Source organism: Taudactylus pleione, unplaced genomic scaffold (assembly GCF_031769625.1).
Source record: "Taudactylus pleione unplaced genomic scaffold, aTauple2 ptg000122l, whole genome shotgun sequence".
Lineage (NCBI taxonomy): Eukaryota > Metazoa > Chordata > Amphibia > Anura > Myobatrachidae > Taudactylus > Taudactylus pleione.
Window position 1 is genome coordinate 2,738,193 of NW_028284524.1, and position 17,366 is coordinate 2,755,558.

Sequence of the window (17,366 nt, forward strand, 5' to 3'; positions counted from 1 at the left end):
ACGGCCCTACCTGTGCGGAGTTTGTATATTCTCCCTGTGCTTGCGTGGCTTTCCTCCGGGTGGTCCGGTTTTCTCCTGCACTCCAAAAATATACTGGTAGGTTAATTGGCTCCCAACACAAATTAACCCTAGTGTGTATGTGTGTGCGCATGTGATAGAGAATATAGAATGTAAGCTCCACTGGGGCAGGGACTGATATGAATGGCCAAATATTCTCTGTAAAGCGCAGCGGAGTGTGTGTGCGCTATATAAATAACTGGTAATAAATAAATAATAAACTTGTGAAGTTTTATATGTACTGTACTATCTACAATAAAGTTTTTCCAAGTATCCTTCCCTGCATATTTGAGAAACAAAGAAACATTATTTTGTATCAAATATAATCGTATAATAGGGGACTAGTAAGGTCGGCACAAGACTTTGTATTGTGGCAAGTGGACATCTCTTAATCAAGCTTTTATGATTTGCACATGCTTTTATCATTTGGCCTTGTCTTGCATAGGACTAGTGGAGATTAGGCTGTTATATTGGTAAACTTTCAATGTGTAATGGGCATGAGACTGTAATACTGGCCATTGGTCAGTGTTTGGTAAGCATGAGGCTGCTATACTGGCTGTTGTTCACTATATAGTGGTTATAGGGTTGATGACCATGATACTATCGTACTGGCTATAGGTCAATATACTACTAATGATCATGATACTGTTGCATTGGCCACTGGTCAGTTTATGGTGTGCATGAAGCTGCTAACACTAGCCACAGTTCTGTTTATGGTGAGGATGCCGCAGTTACACTGGTCATCGGTCAGCGTTGAACATGAGGCTACTTTACCAGTACAGGGGCATGCATAAATTAGCCACTGCGATGGCATACGCAGCTTGGGCTTTCACTGCGTGCGATGAGGTTAGCAAATTCTGAGTAAGGTCAGACCTGTTGTAATTGTGCGTGAGGCTCTGATGGTACTCGATGTTACCGATGGTTTCTCAGACTTGCAAGGTATTATGTATATGAGTAAGGGAAAGTGCGCGTTCTTATGTTGTGCTGCGATGTAATAGCGATTGCAACCATTAGCATATTTTCGCAGAGGGTCTGCGTGCATAATCGCAGCTGCGATCTCAATAGCGATCCGTAATGAATTCGGCCCAGTGTTTACAAGAAAAATAAGTAATTCTTATTGTATTGTCCCTTTTTACTCAGTGTCTGATTGTGACCTTTACTTCATATTCTCAGAAATGGAAATTGTAAGAAATTTCCACTTAAATTACATATGCACTGTTGAAATAAGAGTTTTATTGAAAGTTTAATTAGTAGCAATTATGAGCAGTGCAGATTGCATTTGAAAGAAAATAAGAATGACCCTTCTGAGAACACAGAAAGTTTCAGCCAATGAAATAAATTACTTTTGTTCTTAAATTTGTGCTGATACTGTACTTGCTGCTTTTCTCAGTTCATATTATTCTGATTGTGAAATACATAAATTGCAAACCAGTACATGATTCCAGAAGAATTCTTAATATTCTGAAAGATGGTCTGCATCTCCCAGACAATTCAGTATTTGTATATGAGTAGCATATCAAGAGTTCCATTCCAGCCTGGAGTTTGTATGTTCTCCTGTGTTTGCGTGGCTTTCCGCACAATGTTCCAGTTTCCTCCCACATACCAAAAACATACTGGTAATTGTGTGTGTTCCAGTGCATATGTTTGTGTGGTAGAGGGTTAGAATGTAACCTCCACTGGGGCAGAGTGATACATTCTCTGTAAGCTCTGAATTATGTGTTGGCACTATATAGATGACGAAAATAACAAGCTACAATGAGTGGTTTCTTTGATTAAAGGTGCATATTCACTTGCCGATAGAGTAACGACAGTATGATTACAACATTGTTATCGTACAGTCGTTCCTCATCCTGTATAGCGCCTACACTGAACGATATGTTTTTCAGTGCAGGCATCCTCCCTCATCCCCGAACATGCACAATCTGTCGTTATCGGCAGATTGACCGGCATGTTCAGGCAATGATTGATGTCGAAAACGACCAGCGGGAGCGCGCATCGCTGCTCGTTTTCGACATTAAACTGCACGATTACTGAACGATTAATGAGCGATTGAACAATTACAATGTCGTAATCGTTCAGTTGCTCACTTTAATCGTCAAGTGGATACGCACCTTAATCCTTCCAAAAATTCTTGCTGTGTTTCAAAATACCAAGTAAAATAGTTTGATCCCCCCCCCCCCCATTTATTTTAAATGAAGTGTAACATTACAAATAAATTGGACTCTGTACTTTATCATTATATAAATTTATTATTGGTAGCTTTTCCAGAAAATTTACTATTTGGGTTTCCTTAAGTTTTTATTTTCTGATTTAAAGTTTCAAGTTTTTCAATGTTACTCGTACAATGGTACTCTGGCCTCTTACCCATTATCTTATCTTTTACAGGCCCCATTAAACCTCAGGAATCTTGGTAAGTACAGCTGCTTATTCTCTGTACTGTCCTTGTCCTCTTCAGCCCTCCCTTGTTACAGTAGCTCTTGTTTTCTGATCCCCTATCTGTCACATTATTCGCCTTTATGTGGCGTCACTGCTTTTATACATCTAATGTCTTCCCCAGTAAATGGCACCAGCTGCCATTTTCATCACCATAGCAACTATCTGTGTCCCACACAGGCTAAACCTTGTTACTATATATTGTCTTCATGGATTATGGATAATACTTACCAGTGCTGTAGTTATTATAACCACCTTTATGCTCCCGTTTATATTTACAATTATTGTAGGTATTTATTATTTTTGTACAATGTATTTAAATAGTAATGTAATTGGACAATCATATATAAATAAACTCCAGTTTCTTATCCATTAATCTATTTTTTACAAACCGTAAACGGGATCTGTTAAATATTCCATCCTTACTCCAGGTGTTAAACACAGCATTATCCTTTCTCACCTTTCCATGCATGGTAATTAGTTATTCATTTTATTCATGGCTCACTGGATATACTGTATACATTTTTTTTACATACCACACATGCTATCTCATGTTATCTAGCCCTCCACCATGTAAGGCCAAAACATGTGGATGCCTCTTGTCTCAGTTAAAAACTTCACAAAAATAGAAAAAGTGTTTGTCAGTAGTGTCATAAAATATATCCTACTTTCAGGCTGCATAAATGATGGTGTCTGTGGTTCAACAAGATGGTAACATGACACACATCGTGCTAACATAACGGGAGGAGTACTATTTGTATTACTACATAACACAGGAACTATAGAGTACAAAACAAATAGCATGCTCTAAAATCTACTTTCCATATATCCTGCAAAGGAACTTGCATTAGAGATTCATTGTACATGTTTGTATTACTGTGCAAGCTGGTTAAGCGTGGGCACAACCAAGTCTCTAAACAGCCATGTGTTTCTTGGCAACTCCTGATCTATTAATAGCAATAAAATGAAAGTGGAGTATTCATTTGTATCTACACTGATACCGAATAGATGAGATATTGTGTTCTGTGCATGAAAAAATGGCATATTAGAGAACATGTATTTCTCTCATACATGGGGCAATGCAGGTGGCAATGGGCCAGAAGACCTTTGCCCAGGGCACCAGTACACTAGGCTGGCTGGGCTACCTCTCCCTGTATAAATAGATCTGATGTGTGCACAAACTTGGCATTTTTTTTTTATTAAAACAATCTAATCTAGCAATACTGAAACTATATTTCATGTAGGCAACACACTGCCTGGTGATTCCTTATGCAGTTTTACTAGAACTTTAGCTATTACTGTATAAATTCAAATGTGTGGAAATGAAACCTGTCATGTTCCAAAAAATGCTGCAGAAATGCACCTGAAGTCAGAGCAGAAATGGATGTGAACACACTCAGAACAATGTTTGGTATTGTCCCATCAGTTTCCATACATTTATTTAGTGTTAAAACGCATGTTAAGCACAAATACAGTATACTATGCTGGATTAAGATTGTAAACACTCTTCTGTGTCGAAATGGGATTGCTCAGGGCTTGGTGTAGTTCTATTCATAATTCCAGTCAACATATGTTAAAAGATCAACCGCAGACAACAAATTAATTTTTAATCACTTTTTTTTTTTTTTTTACTTATGCCATCCTTGTGAGTACATCTGTAGTCATCTCATGAAGTGGCTTCTCTGTAAATGAGAGTAGGGGCTTTTATTAGCCGATATCCATTTATTATGGATGTAAATCATTTAAAAATAATTTGGTTTGTTAATAAAAGAAAGTGAATTTTGCAGTCAGAAAAGATCCGTTTATTACTTTATTCAGACAAATGGGACGCTCCTCCTCAGTAGCCACTTTTTTGGCAGAACTGTCACAGTTCCTGCCCTTCAATGTGTTGTGACCTATCAGAGAGTGTGTTTGACTTGGCTTTATGTAGTTTGGGCACATCAGTGACGTGTTCTGCCACTTGTGCATATTAAAATGTTTGGATTATACTGTCATATTTCTGTGTATGTCTGTCACACAGCTCTGGACATTTATAGCAGCTACAAATATATTACAACTGCAGACTTAATCTTTAACCCCTCGTAGTAATGTATACCACTACACGGCAGACTTGTCTTTAACCCCCAGCAACAACGCATACCAGTGCTCAACAGACTTATATTTAACCCCAGCAGCAATATATTGTATCCCACTACCCTACAGACTTGTATTTAACCCCACCCAGCACTGTATACCTCTATACGGCAAATTATTCTCTAACCCCTGCAGCAATATATTGTATCCCACTACCCTACAGACTTGTATTTAACCACAACCAGTACTGTATACCTCTATACTGCAAATTATTCTCTAACCCCTGCAGCAATGTATCCCACTACCCTACAGACTTGTATTTAACCCCATTCAGCACCGTATACCTCTATACGGCAAATTATTCTCTAACCCCTGGTAGTAACGTATCCCACTACCCTACAGACTTGTATTTAACCACAACCAGTAATGTATAATTCTATTTTGCAGATAATTCTCTAAGCCCCAGCAGCAATGTATTCCACTACACTGCAGATCTATTTTTAACCACCACCCCAACTTCCCAGCGTCAACGTATACCACTGCACTGCAGACTTTATCTTTAACCCTAGTAGCATCGTATACCACTGCACTGCAATCTTGTCCTTAATATCCAGTAACATATTCCACTGCACTGCAATCTTGTCCTTAATATCCAGTAACAGCATATTCCACTGCACTGCAATCTTGTCCTTCGCATCCAGTAACAACGTATACCACTATGTGCAGACTTGTCCTTAACCCCAAGCAGAACACAACGTATACCACTATGCTGTGACTTGTCACAGCAGCAACATTTAGCACTGTGATCTTGTCTTTAACCACTAGCAACGTAAGTCACTGCACTAGACTAGTTTTTAACCCCACGGCAGCAACATGTGCCACTGCACTGTAGACTCACCTTTAACCCCCTGTAGTAAGTAACATACACACTATGCTGCAGGCTTATCCTTAGCATTAAGCACATTTGCCCCTTCAGCAGCAACATACCACTGCATTGCAATTTTATATTTGACCCCTTCTGTTAAACCTGCTGGCATCAACCACAATAGGCATTGTGTGGACAAATCTGTATGTGGTTTGTGTAGATTAGGGGACTTGTCCTATTATGTCCACTTTTTCCAATTGGTAACGTAGATATCTCACAGGGTACCAGTCAATTGGTCGACAGTAAAAAGGTTGACATTCAGAAGGTTGACATTCTGAATGTCAACAGTAAAAAGGTTGGCATGGTCATTTGGTTGACCATCATTTTGTGTACATGTATTTTGGTTGACAGGGTTAAATAATTAACACAGTCAAAAGGTCAACATGTAGCACGTCAACACGTGCTTTTCATGATTTTTAGGGTTAGGCTAAAATACAAAAATGTCTATTTTTTTTTTGACAGTGACAACCATTTAACCCTGTCGACCTATATAAATATTTACAAAATGATGGTCGACCTAATGACCATGTTGACCTTTTTTACTGTCATTCAGAACCGGTCGACCTTGGTGCCGTTGACCATTTATACCACGCCCATCTCACACAGGTATAAAATAATAAAATAAATGTTTAAAACATGCATCATATTCCTCACCTCTTCTGATCATTTACTTTTCATTATTTATCATTGTTGATATTTTGATTCACTTTATGCTATGCCCAGACACAATCTCATGGCTTAATCCATTGATCAGCTGTTAAATTATGATTGACTAATTTCAGATTTTTAACTATAATATGCTGAGCCCTAATGCCCTGTAAGACTCCTCTCAGATTAAAGAGAAAAATGTGATAATTATTTCTTATAGTGTATAATATTCCTCCGCTTTTCCACCTACAGTAAGCAGTCAGGTCAAATGAAAAGGCCATATGGAGAAAAATAAACTAGAATTTTATAGAATATTATATAGTTTATATAAGGAAATGATAAACAATTATGGTTACTTTGGGTTTATATTGCTATAGAGGAGCGCTCTACACAGCTTCTGCTCCTGGACCCAGAGTTGGTGGCACTAGGTCCCAGCGTTGCTCTCCGTGGAGGTTAGACTGCTTATGCACGGCAATGCCACGATTCTTTCTCCTGTGGCATCCTGCATGGATGGACATGCCTCCAAGTACTCCATGCTGTCTGAAGCCACGAGTCATCCAAACTCCACTGTCACCACTGCTTAGCATAGCAAGCACCCTGCTGGCACAACTGTATGCTACATGCGCTCCCAGTGCATCCTGCATCTGGCGCAGTACAACACCCAGCAAAACCCATACGCTCCAAGTCGCAACTGGCAATATCGCTGTAGTCTGAACCTGCTACTTAACCCTGTGTCATACCTTACCTGTTGCTACATGGTTAATAAACCGACTCCCTGGTTAAGCCAATCTGCACTGGGAGCTCCCCTCAATATGCACACCTGCTGCACACTTACCACACTCAAGGTCTGATTCAGAAATGTACGCAATGCAGATCGTGCAATTGTTTGCAATTGCGCATGCATGTAAGACGCACTCGCAGCTATTGTTTTGCGCCTGTGCTTGCACAGAGGATTCAATCGCAAAGTGACTGACGGGTAGTCAATGTTTGGGCTGGTAACGGGGGGGTGGTTAGGCAAACGCAGGCGTGTCTGACCGTTTAAATGCCATTTCATGGGCGTGCATAAATTAGCCCATTGCTATTTTCGCAGTATGAGAGCTTTCTGTGTGTCAGGAGGGATACAGCGTTTGAGACAGGTCAGACTTGGCTAAGCCAATCTGCATCAATATTACCGATGTTTATGCCGGTGCGTGACGTCGGAAGGATATGAGAAGGCAGCAGTAGGCGTTCCTATGCTCGGGTAAGCTTTGGAAACATTAGCATATTTTTGCTATTGTGAACCTTAGGAAATAGCAGCTGCAATTGCATTAGCGTACATCTCTGAATCGGGCTCTCATCACGTCAGTTAAACTCTGTCAATCTAAATATCTTAAAACAAACAAAAAGTCAAGTATTTTTCAAGTACTTTTTCAATAGCTTATGGAACTTTTACAAACGTTAATTATTGGATTTATTGTTGTGTATTCAGCTCCCCCTTCCCCCAAATTCCTTTAAACCTGTTCGTAGAATGGGAATTGTGTATTACACCTTCATTTTCACATTGTGTCCCCCAAATAGAGAGATGAGGAAATTTGAAAACAAAAATGTTTTAAATTTTGCAAGATGTAGTTTTTATCCTTCTTTTAATACTTGGTTAAACCATCTCTAGCAGTTATTAGAGCCAGTGGTATTTTGGAGAAGTCCATATTAAGTTTGCACACATAAATCAGCATTTGCCTATTTCTCCTAGTATAGATTGTTAAGCTGGACAAGGTCAGATGGGGAGTGATTAAGGGTAACATATTTTAGGTCTTGCGACAGATTTTCAATAGGATTAAGGTCTCTTGGCGACTCTTGGACATCTCTCTTTTAAGACATTCTAGTACTGGCCTTGCAGTGCTATGTGTCATTGTCTTGTTAAAAGACAAATCCCCCCCAAGCTTGAGCATTTTTGGCAGGCAGTATAAGGCTTTTGTCCAGGATTGTCTGTAATCTTCCCATTAATCCTGGCAAAACTTCACGGTAAGGATGCTGCTACCTAGCTGGTGTGCATAATTTGATTTGTGCATTACATACCACTTAGCTTCGACAATGGGGAAAAGGGGGAAGGGGAAATCACCGCACTGATCAAATATAAGATAGGCAAGTAGAAACAAAATTAGATGTCAAAATTGCAAATTGTAAGTACATTAATTATATGCCTGAACATCAAATTTGGTGGTGCTACCTAGAGTAAAATATGATTTAGAAAAAGAAGTGTCTGGTTTTAAGGCAACCAAACGAAAGTACTCTATAATGGTGCACTCCTATTTGTAATCTGAAGAAGACAGTTAAAACCTAACTTTCTACTTCAGGGTCCATAGGGGGTCCACAGGGTTGACCTTGGGGTATAGGTTGGGAACCAAATCCGGGCACCACGCAGTTAAAGCTTTTAGCTCCCAGGATGCACTTGGGTCCACTCTCCCTATAACCCCACCCCCCAAGCCAGAGGCACCTCAGTTTAAGTTGGTGCCCGGCTGGAGTCGGGTCACCGTTTAGTGTAGTGGGGAGCTGATTAACAGCCCCTAAACTTTATATTTTTTTATAAGAACAGAGTTTTTTATTTTTACTTTGGAATTTTAGAGCGGCAGCGTCGGACTGTCCATAGGACGTCTAAGCTGCCGCTCCGTCACCACTTGCGGTGATCTGTGTATTTAATATGCAGTCCTGTGCCTCCGGTCTCTGGGGACAGACCGGAGGCGCCGGCAGTGGCGGCGGGCCCCCCATACCCCGTGTGTCCACTAGACCACCAGGGACTTACTGATCGGTGCTCGGAGCCGGCGTCCCGGGAGGTTAATAGCCGCCCAGGGGAGGAAGCTTTCCCTGTTACAGCGGCTCCTCCCCTCAGCTCAGCGCACCTTTCAGTATGTATAGTCTGGCGTCGCTGAGCTGCTTCCTCCGTGGGCCACGCTTCTTCTGAGGTCTCCACCGGCCATTTTCATGTGGTGCAGCAGAAATCTCCGGAGATGGCAGTTGGTCCAGTCCCCCTGCGTACCTCACCATTAAGTCAGTGTACACAGCGCTGTAGCCTTCCCAGACACTGAATCTGGGTAAGTTGAATGCAGTGACATAATGCAGTATATTGTATGTCATGCTTATGTGTGTATATATCTATATATATATCTGCATTGTATGTGACTTATGCTAGTGCTGACTGTCTGTACTTAATTCTCTCACCTGTCAGTATGTATCTATCCCTTTTCTTTATCTGCCCTAATACAGCTGTACTTAGGGTGGTTCTGAGACCTCACATTTATATACTCGTTAATATTTGTGAGGTTTGTCACATACTGTTGCGTGCTGAACGTTGCCACATTTTAGATGTGTGTTGCATACGCTGAAAATGGGTCCCTGCGGCTAATTTTGGCACAGTCAGGACCAGTATAGCGCTGCTTGATATTTCCGCAAGATTGGTCAGATATGTCTGACCAGGAGATAGAGCGTTATACTACACCCATTTCTACTTCAGGGTCCATAGGGTATCCACAGGATACCTTGGGGTATAGGTGTGACTTCAGTCATCGGGCACCATAGAGTTAAGCTTTCAGCCTCCCAGGATGCACTAGGGTCCCCTCCTATACCCCGCCCCCGAGCCAAGGCACCTCAGTTTCGTTTGGTGCCCGGCCGGAGTCGGGTGCACCTGTTGGAGTGGGGGCTAGAAGAGCCCCTGAAGCTTTTCTTCATGCAGCTGTGGCTGCACATCTGGATGTACAGCATGGACAGTCAGTCCTGATGTCCATGCTGTCTTCCCTACACCCCCGCCGGTACCAGAACGCCGATACCGATCCGGGGATGCTGGTGAGCATCTGCTGTCACAGCTAGCGGTGACCCCAGATGTTCCGGACCATGGCCGGATTCAAGGGGGACAGCAAGGTAAGCAGCGGGGTCCCGCGGTGGGTCCCCGCTGTTACATGGTCTAGAGTCCCCAGGTAGGGGGCTCCCTGGGGACTGGCTGCAGCGTGGAGCCAGGTAAGAACCTGCGCTTCCACTACCCCCCTGGGACAGCGGACCACAGCAGAGCGGTAGCGCTGCGGCGTCCCGGGGGTTAAATGCATGCCAGGGGAGCGCGCCTTCCCTGTCTCACAGCCGGCGCCTCTCCCGCTGCACACAGCCCTCTCTGCACACTGCCGACTGGTCCTGTAGCAGCGCTCCTCCCCCAGGCCAGCCTCCTCTCTGCTCCTCAGCGGCCATCTTTCCAGAACGCATGGTGAACGCTGCTGGAAGCACTGGACGGAAGCATCGTGGTCTGGGTCCCCCCGCATACCTCTCCTCCGCTGTGGCAGGTCTGTGTATGCAGCGCTGTGTCCTACCAGGCCCTGTGTCTGCGTAGTTGAGTGATCAGCGCTGTTAGTGCAGGAATTGATTTTTCTTTGCATTGTATGTGACTGTGCTAGCGCTGCTGCCTGTAACTTTTCTTCTGTCAGCTTTATTACTGTCCCTGTCCTTTCTGCTAAGCCCTTGCGGTGCGGTGCTGCAGGGTGGTCTCTCGCCTATTTAATATATAATTGGTGAGAGGGGTCACATACTTGGTGCCATCATGTGTGAAAGTGATTTTCCTCTCCGGCTACAGTGTACTACGTGTAAAGTACCGTTAGCGGAGGGGGAGGGTAGCGCGGAGGCCTCTGCCGGCAGTGTTTGTCAATGGCGCGGCCTATTACGGTTACAGCATCGGTACAGGAGCCGCCCTGGGCTTGTTTCGCTCAGGCGCTTACGACCTTAGTGGGCCAGTTAGCTCCGCAGCCCGCGTTTACACAGATGGGTTTGTCCCAGCAGTCAGTGGTGTCGTCACCCATGCAGGGTTTCCCACGACAATTGGTGGTACCCCACAGTCTCCCTATTTCCCCGCTCCCGGTTTCTCAGGAGCCGGCGTGGGTTAACTCCCTGACGCGTTCTGTACAGCACTTGTCGGATGTGTTGCAGGGGGAGTCTGTGATGCGGCCACATAAACGGCCGGTGGCGTCTCTGTCGGCTCCTTATGAGGATGACGAAGGGACGTCTGATGATGGGGAGATTCTGGATCCTTACGATCAGGAACCTCTCCATACTAAGGACGCTGACGCTAAGTCCAAAGTATATATTCCTGGACTTATTCGGGCAGTCCGCACAGCCTTGGTGATTGAGGACGAAGTTCCCCCAGCGGCTAAATCCAAGTATGCCTTTTTTAAAGATGTGAAGGGTGATGCCACAGTCTTTCCTCTTTTGGGTCAGTTAGTGGACCATTTAGAGGAGGCGTGGAAACAGCCTGGCAAACGTTACCAGCCGCAAAGGCGCCTGGCGGTGGCTTATCTGTTCGCGGATAATTATTTTGCAAAGTGGGAATCCCCTCCACAGGTGGATTCTCACGTGACCCGTCTTGTCCGTAGTGCCACATTGCCGATGCCATCCATGTCCTCCCTAAAGGATGCTACGGACCGCAAGGTGGAGATCTGCCTGAAGTCCGCTTATTCCCTTGCGGGGGGGCAGCACGGCAATCTATGGCCATTTGCTGGGTTGCCAGAGCGATGGAGCGCTGGGCGGATTCATTAGAGGCGTCTTTTGATTCCGACTGTCCGGCAGATCAGGCGGAGTTGATTGGTAATCTCCGTGAGTCGGCCACTTATATCAACGAGGCGGCTTTAGACATTAGTACCCTGGTGTCTCGGATTTCTTCAGCAGCGGTGGCTGCTCGTCGCACCTTGTGGTTGCGATCCTGGAAGGCGGATGCTGATTCCAAAAAGGGTTTGGAGGCGTTGCCATTTACCGGAGAAGTTCTCTTCGGTCCGGATCTGGACAAGATTGTGGCCACGCTGGCGGCAGCCAAATCGGCATGTCTCCCGTCGGCCGCTGCTCCTTCTGGTTCGGGACCATCGTCCTTTCGGTCTTATAGGGCCCAGGGCAGGCCCAAACCACAGTCTTTTCCTCGACAGGCTGGTCCTAAGAAATCGGCCAAGCCCCGGAAGCAGGCATGGAGTACCAGACGTCCGGCCCCTAAGCCAGATGACAAGCCTGCGGCCTGATGGTCCGGGCCTCCATTTGGGGGATCCCAAAGTGGGAGGCCGTCTGCTGCAGTTCGCCCGGTGTTGGTCGGTTACCACGACAGACACTTGGGTTCTCGAGGTGGTCTCTCAAGGGTACGCCCTCTCTTTCCGGCACAGACCCCCGGCTCGATTCTTCACCACGGGTCTACCATCAGACCGGAATAAGGCCATGGAGCTGCGGAAGGTCTTGCACACTATGCTCCAGGCTGGAGTTATAGTGCCTGTTCCATTCTCCCAGAGGGGCCAGGGTTTCTATTCCAATCTTTTTTTGGTGCAGAAACCCAATGGGTCGTATCGTCTGATTCTAAACCTCAAAGCTCTCAACAAGTCTTTGCGGGTGCCGAAGTTTCGGATGGAGACCCTACGGTCCATCATTCTGGCGCTGGAACCTGGGGACTACATGGTGTCATTGGACATACAGGACGCTTACCTGCATGTCCCTATTCTTTCACGCCATCAACAGTTCCTCAGGTTTGCAATCCGCAGCGACCACTTTCAGTTTCGGGCGTTACCTTTTGGCCTGGCGACAGCACCACGTGTGTTCACCAAGGTGATGGCGGTCATGGCGGCTTCTCTGCGGCTGCAGGGAGTCCGTATGTTGCCGTACCTGGACGACCTTTTATTAGTGGCAGGATCTCCCGAGCTCCTTCTACGCCACTTGGACCTGACCATTGCACTACTGCAACGGCACGGCTGGTTAATCAACTGGCAGAAGTCCACTCTAATCCAGTCACGGCGGATTCTACACCTCGCAGCCTTATTGGACTCAGGACAGCAAAGGATCTTTGTGACGGGGGAAAAGAGCTCTGCTTTACAGTCGAGGGTGCGCAGTTGTCTCCACAGCCGCCGGGTGTCTCTACACTCAGCGATGAGGTTACTGGGCTCCATGGTGTCGGTGTTCGACATGGTGGAATATGCCCAGTTTCACTCCAGACCTCTGCAGCACCTGATCCTGTCCAAGTGGAACGGGCTGCCTCAGTCTCTGAAGTCCCAAAAGATTGTGCTCACCCCGGAGGTTCGCCTGTCCCTTGCCTGGTGGTTACAGACGACCCATCTCAGCAAGGGACGTCCGTTCTGGGTTCCAAATTGGGTCCTGTTGACAACGGACGCCAGTCTTCGGGGCTGGGGAGCAGTTTCGGGTCCACACTTGTTCCAGGGCAGGTGGACGCCGACAGAAGCGGAGCTTCCAATCAATATCTTGGAACTCCGTGCGGTCTTCAATGCTCTCCTGCAGGCACATTGGGTTCTCCAGGGTCGTCCGGTACAGGTCCAGTCGGACAATGCTACCACCGTGGCCTACATAAACAGGCAAGGAGGAACCCGAAGTCGTGTGGCTCTCGTGGAGGTCTCTCGGATCCTGGTATGGGCGGAGCGCAATCTTCCGGCCATATCAGCGGTCTTCATCCCGGGAGTGCTAAATTGGGAGGCGGACTTTCTAAGTCGCCAGGACGTTCATCCGGGGGAATGGTCCCTGCACCCGGACGTTTTTCAACTGCTGGTGGACAGATGGGGTCTTCCAGAGATCGACCTCATGGCTTCCCGGCACAACAACAAGTTGCTGGTGTACGGGTCTCGCACAAGAGACGAAGGGGCGTCTCTGGTGGATGCTCTGTCCGTCCGGTGGACGTTCCGGTTCGCATACCTGTTTCCTTCGATTTCCCTTCTTCCACGGGTAATCCGGAAATTCAAACAGGAAGGAGGGACGCTCCTGTTGATTGCTCCCGCGTGGCCCAGATGGCACTGGTTCTCAGACCTTCAAGGTCTGTCCGTGGACAGTCCTCTGCGGTTGCCGCTACGACCGGACCTTCTGTCGCAGGGTCCCTGTCTTCACCCGGACCTGACTCAACTGTCTATGACGGCGTGGCTGTTGAGACAGCCATGCTGAGGTCCAGGGGGTTTTCCAGCTCTGTGGTGCGTACCATGTTACGAGCTCGGAAGCCGTCTTCCGTGAGGATATACCATCGCGTGTGGCATACGTTCTTCCAGTGGTGTCGACCGAGAGGTTATGCACCGCGGGAATTTCGTCTGTCTCGGATACTCGCCTTCCTACAAGTGGGACTAGATCATGGGCTTTGCCTTGCTTCTTTGAAGGTACAGGTTTCGGCCCTGTCTGTCTGGTTTCACCGTAGGATTGCTACAATTCCGGATGTGCGCACCTTTATGCAAGGTGTTCTCTGCATTCAGCCGCCCTTTGTTCCACCTGTGGCACCTTGGGATTTGGCTGTGGTCCTGAGGGCTCTCCAGGGACCGCCGTTTGAACCACTGGGCTCAGTGGATCTTAAAAGGCTAACAGCTAAGACTGTTTTCCTTCTGGCCATAGCTTCGGCCAGACGTGTTTCTGATTTAGGGGCTCTCTCTTGTAGACCCCCTTTCTTGATTTTTCATGGGAACAGGGCAGTGCTCCGCACTCGGCCTGAATTTCTTCCCAAAGTTGTTTCCCAGTTTCATGTTAACGAGGAAATTGTTGTTCCGGCCTTTAACTCACCTGGTCTTTCAGTGGGTGAGGCCACTTTGGATGTTGTGCGGGCCTTAAGGACTTATGTTGACCGCACTTCTTCGTTTAGGAAGTCGGACGACTTGTTTGTCCTCTATGGCTTCCGTAAAAAGGGTTGGCCTGCTTCAAAGCAAACTTTGGCAGCCTGGACCTGTATGGCTATTTCTGAAGCTTATCTTCATCAAAGTCTGCCGGTTCCTCCTTCTTTGAAGGCTCATTCCACTAGGTCTGTGGGTCCTTCGTGGGCAGCTCGACGTGGTGCCTCTGCAGTCCAGATCTGCAAGGCTGCTACGTGGTCCTCTGTCCATACCTTCGTGAGGTATTACAGCTTTGACACCTTCGCCTCTCAGGATGCTTCCTTCGGGCGGCGGATTCTCCTTTCAGCACAGGAGCGTCCCCACCCTTAAAGGATACTGCTTTGGGACATCCCCAAGGTATCCTGTGGATACCCTATGGACCCTGAAGTAGAAAATATGAGATATGGTAAGAACTTACCTTTGTTATCTCTATTTCTACGAAGTCCATAGGGTTCCACAGGACTCCCGCCCTGTCGCACCTGTGCTGCAGATGGGCTTTGGTCTGGTCACCGGTTTTCCCGTCTCCCTCTGGTGAGAGTGTGATTCTTGTGTGTATACAGATCTTCTTTCTCTCTCTCTTCCTTCTCCTCCGGCCTATGGCTTGGTAACTAACTGAGGTGCCTTGGCTCGGGGGCGCGGTATAGGAGGGGACCCTAGTGCATCCTGGGAGGCTGAAAGCTTAACTCTATGGTGCCCGATGACTGACGTCACACCTATACCCCAAGGTATCCTGCGGAACCCTATGGACTTCGTAGAAATAGAGATAACAAAGGTAAGTTCTTACCATATCTCATATTTTTTTTACTATCCTGCAAGTCATGTGCTGCAGGTGTTAGTGCGGAGGATTTGTTTCATAAAGGGTTCTGTGTGTGGCGTCATCTGGTGCCGGCCCCTTTCACGACCCCCTTGGGCAGTTTGTGTCCTCGGGATCCTCTCAATTGCGGATTGCCCGGCGGGCCCCATTGTTGTACCTCAGTTGGGGTTACTTCACCATTTCATCTCAGGGTATCTTGCAGTTTCTTGCACTCTTCCCCTGTGACACAGACTACCGCTCCCGGCAGGGTTTTTTCGCAGTATATGAATTCCCCCTGGTGCCACCATAGTCTGTCATTCCCCTTACAGGGATTACCTCAGCCACCCTGGGTGGATGTCGTTTTCTACGACACGCAAAGTGGCGTGGTTGACGCCCTGTGGTTACTTCCCAGTTGGCTCTGCCGTGAACTGGATACTGTTTTGGGCTCTTTCCCTCTTACACGGGGGAAGCCTATTTCAGGTAGTATTATCCCTGCTTTGGGGCTGGTAGCAGGTCCATTCTGGTTAGAGTGAATGTTGACCTGCACCTGTATCATACACCCTCAGTCTTACGTGCCTTCGGGTTCTCTGTTGCTGACTAGCGGGTGGATCGCATGGCGGGACTCTGGCTGTTGCCAGATACGAGGTATTGCAAAGTGTTTGGCCTCCTGTCCCAATTTCCCTGAGGGTCATCACGAGTCCCTCCTGAGGTGGATGGGCGTGTTACTCGTCTGATTACAGACGTTGACACCTCCCATTCCTGCGTGGTCGGATTCTTCGGATCCGTAGGGGGTAACTCTGCCTGAAATCAGTATACTTGCTTTCAGGGCTTGTTACCCATCCTACCATGGTTATAGCATGGTTGGTTAATACTATTGCATACTGAGCTGATGCATTTGTAATGTTTTTCCCCTCCAACACGTCTGGGGTTCAAATGTATTTGGTCGCTCACGTAATATATGCAGTTGTCATAGGTGGAAATGCCTATATTGGATATCAGTCTCCTAACTTTCAGAGTTCCGGCTGCGACTGTATCCTCCGTAATACCCTATGGCTGCGCTCTGGGAATGCAGAGGTGCAGATACCATCTATAGGGTAGATCTTGTTCGGTCCTGACCTTGACAAGATTGTAGTAACATTGGCAGTACAAGTTTACCGCCTTCAGCCATGCCCATTACAAGGCCTCAGACCAAGTCTGTTAAGTCTTTTTGTCCTCTGGGTCAGCCTAGAGGTCTGTTTCTTCATAGACTGTCGGCCTCTACGAGGGCCGACATATCAGTACCAAGCAGGACTGGACTGCCAGCTGATCCTGCTTCTGAGCCTACGGATATATCTTCAGCCTGACGAGACAGGCCTACCACTGGGAGATGGCGATTTTCTCAGTTCGCCCGGTACTAGTGTCAAGTTGCCGCGGCTATGTGGGTTGGAGGGTACGCCCTCTCTTTGCTCAGGCGGCCTCTTTCCAGGTGATGGTACGCAGGCCCTTATTCAGACCCGAACAGGGCCAAACAAATCCAGAAAGCTATACAGTTGTTGCGGTAAGCGAAGCTCATTAGGCCATCCCCACTTTCTCAGCGAGGGACTGGTTGTTCTGCTTTCTTTCTGGTGCGGTGGCTGAATGGTCCTCTTTGGCCTATTCTCTGTCTCAATTCCCTGAACCAGTTCCTAAAGTTACCTGGGCTCAGGAGGCAATCCCTATGCTCCATCATACTATGTTTGAAACCTGGGGACTTGATGGTATCACTGGATATACAGGACGCGTGCCTACGGGTACTTACAGAGACCTTGCCTCAGCATGGACTGAGGTTTGCTGTATCACAGCACTTACAATT

General features: G+C 46.8%; 1 protein-coding gene across 3 annotated transcripts in view; it reads left to right on the plus strand.

The window, feature by feature from the left end:
• The window catches only part of ZRANB3 (zinc finger RANBP2-type containing 3), a 413,977-nt gene that overhangs the window by 38,876 nt on the left and 357,735 nt on the right, over positions 1-17,366 (plus strand). For all 3 annotated transcript variants that reach the window (XM_088472267.1, XM_088472268.1, XM_088472269.1), the window contains exon 2: positions 2,443-2,467. The gene's annotated coding sequence lies outside the window, so the exon portion shown is untranslated. The remainder of the gene's footprint in view (positions 1-2,442; positions 2,468-17,366) is intronic.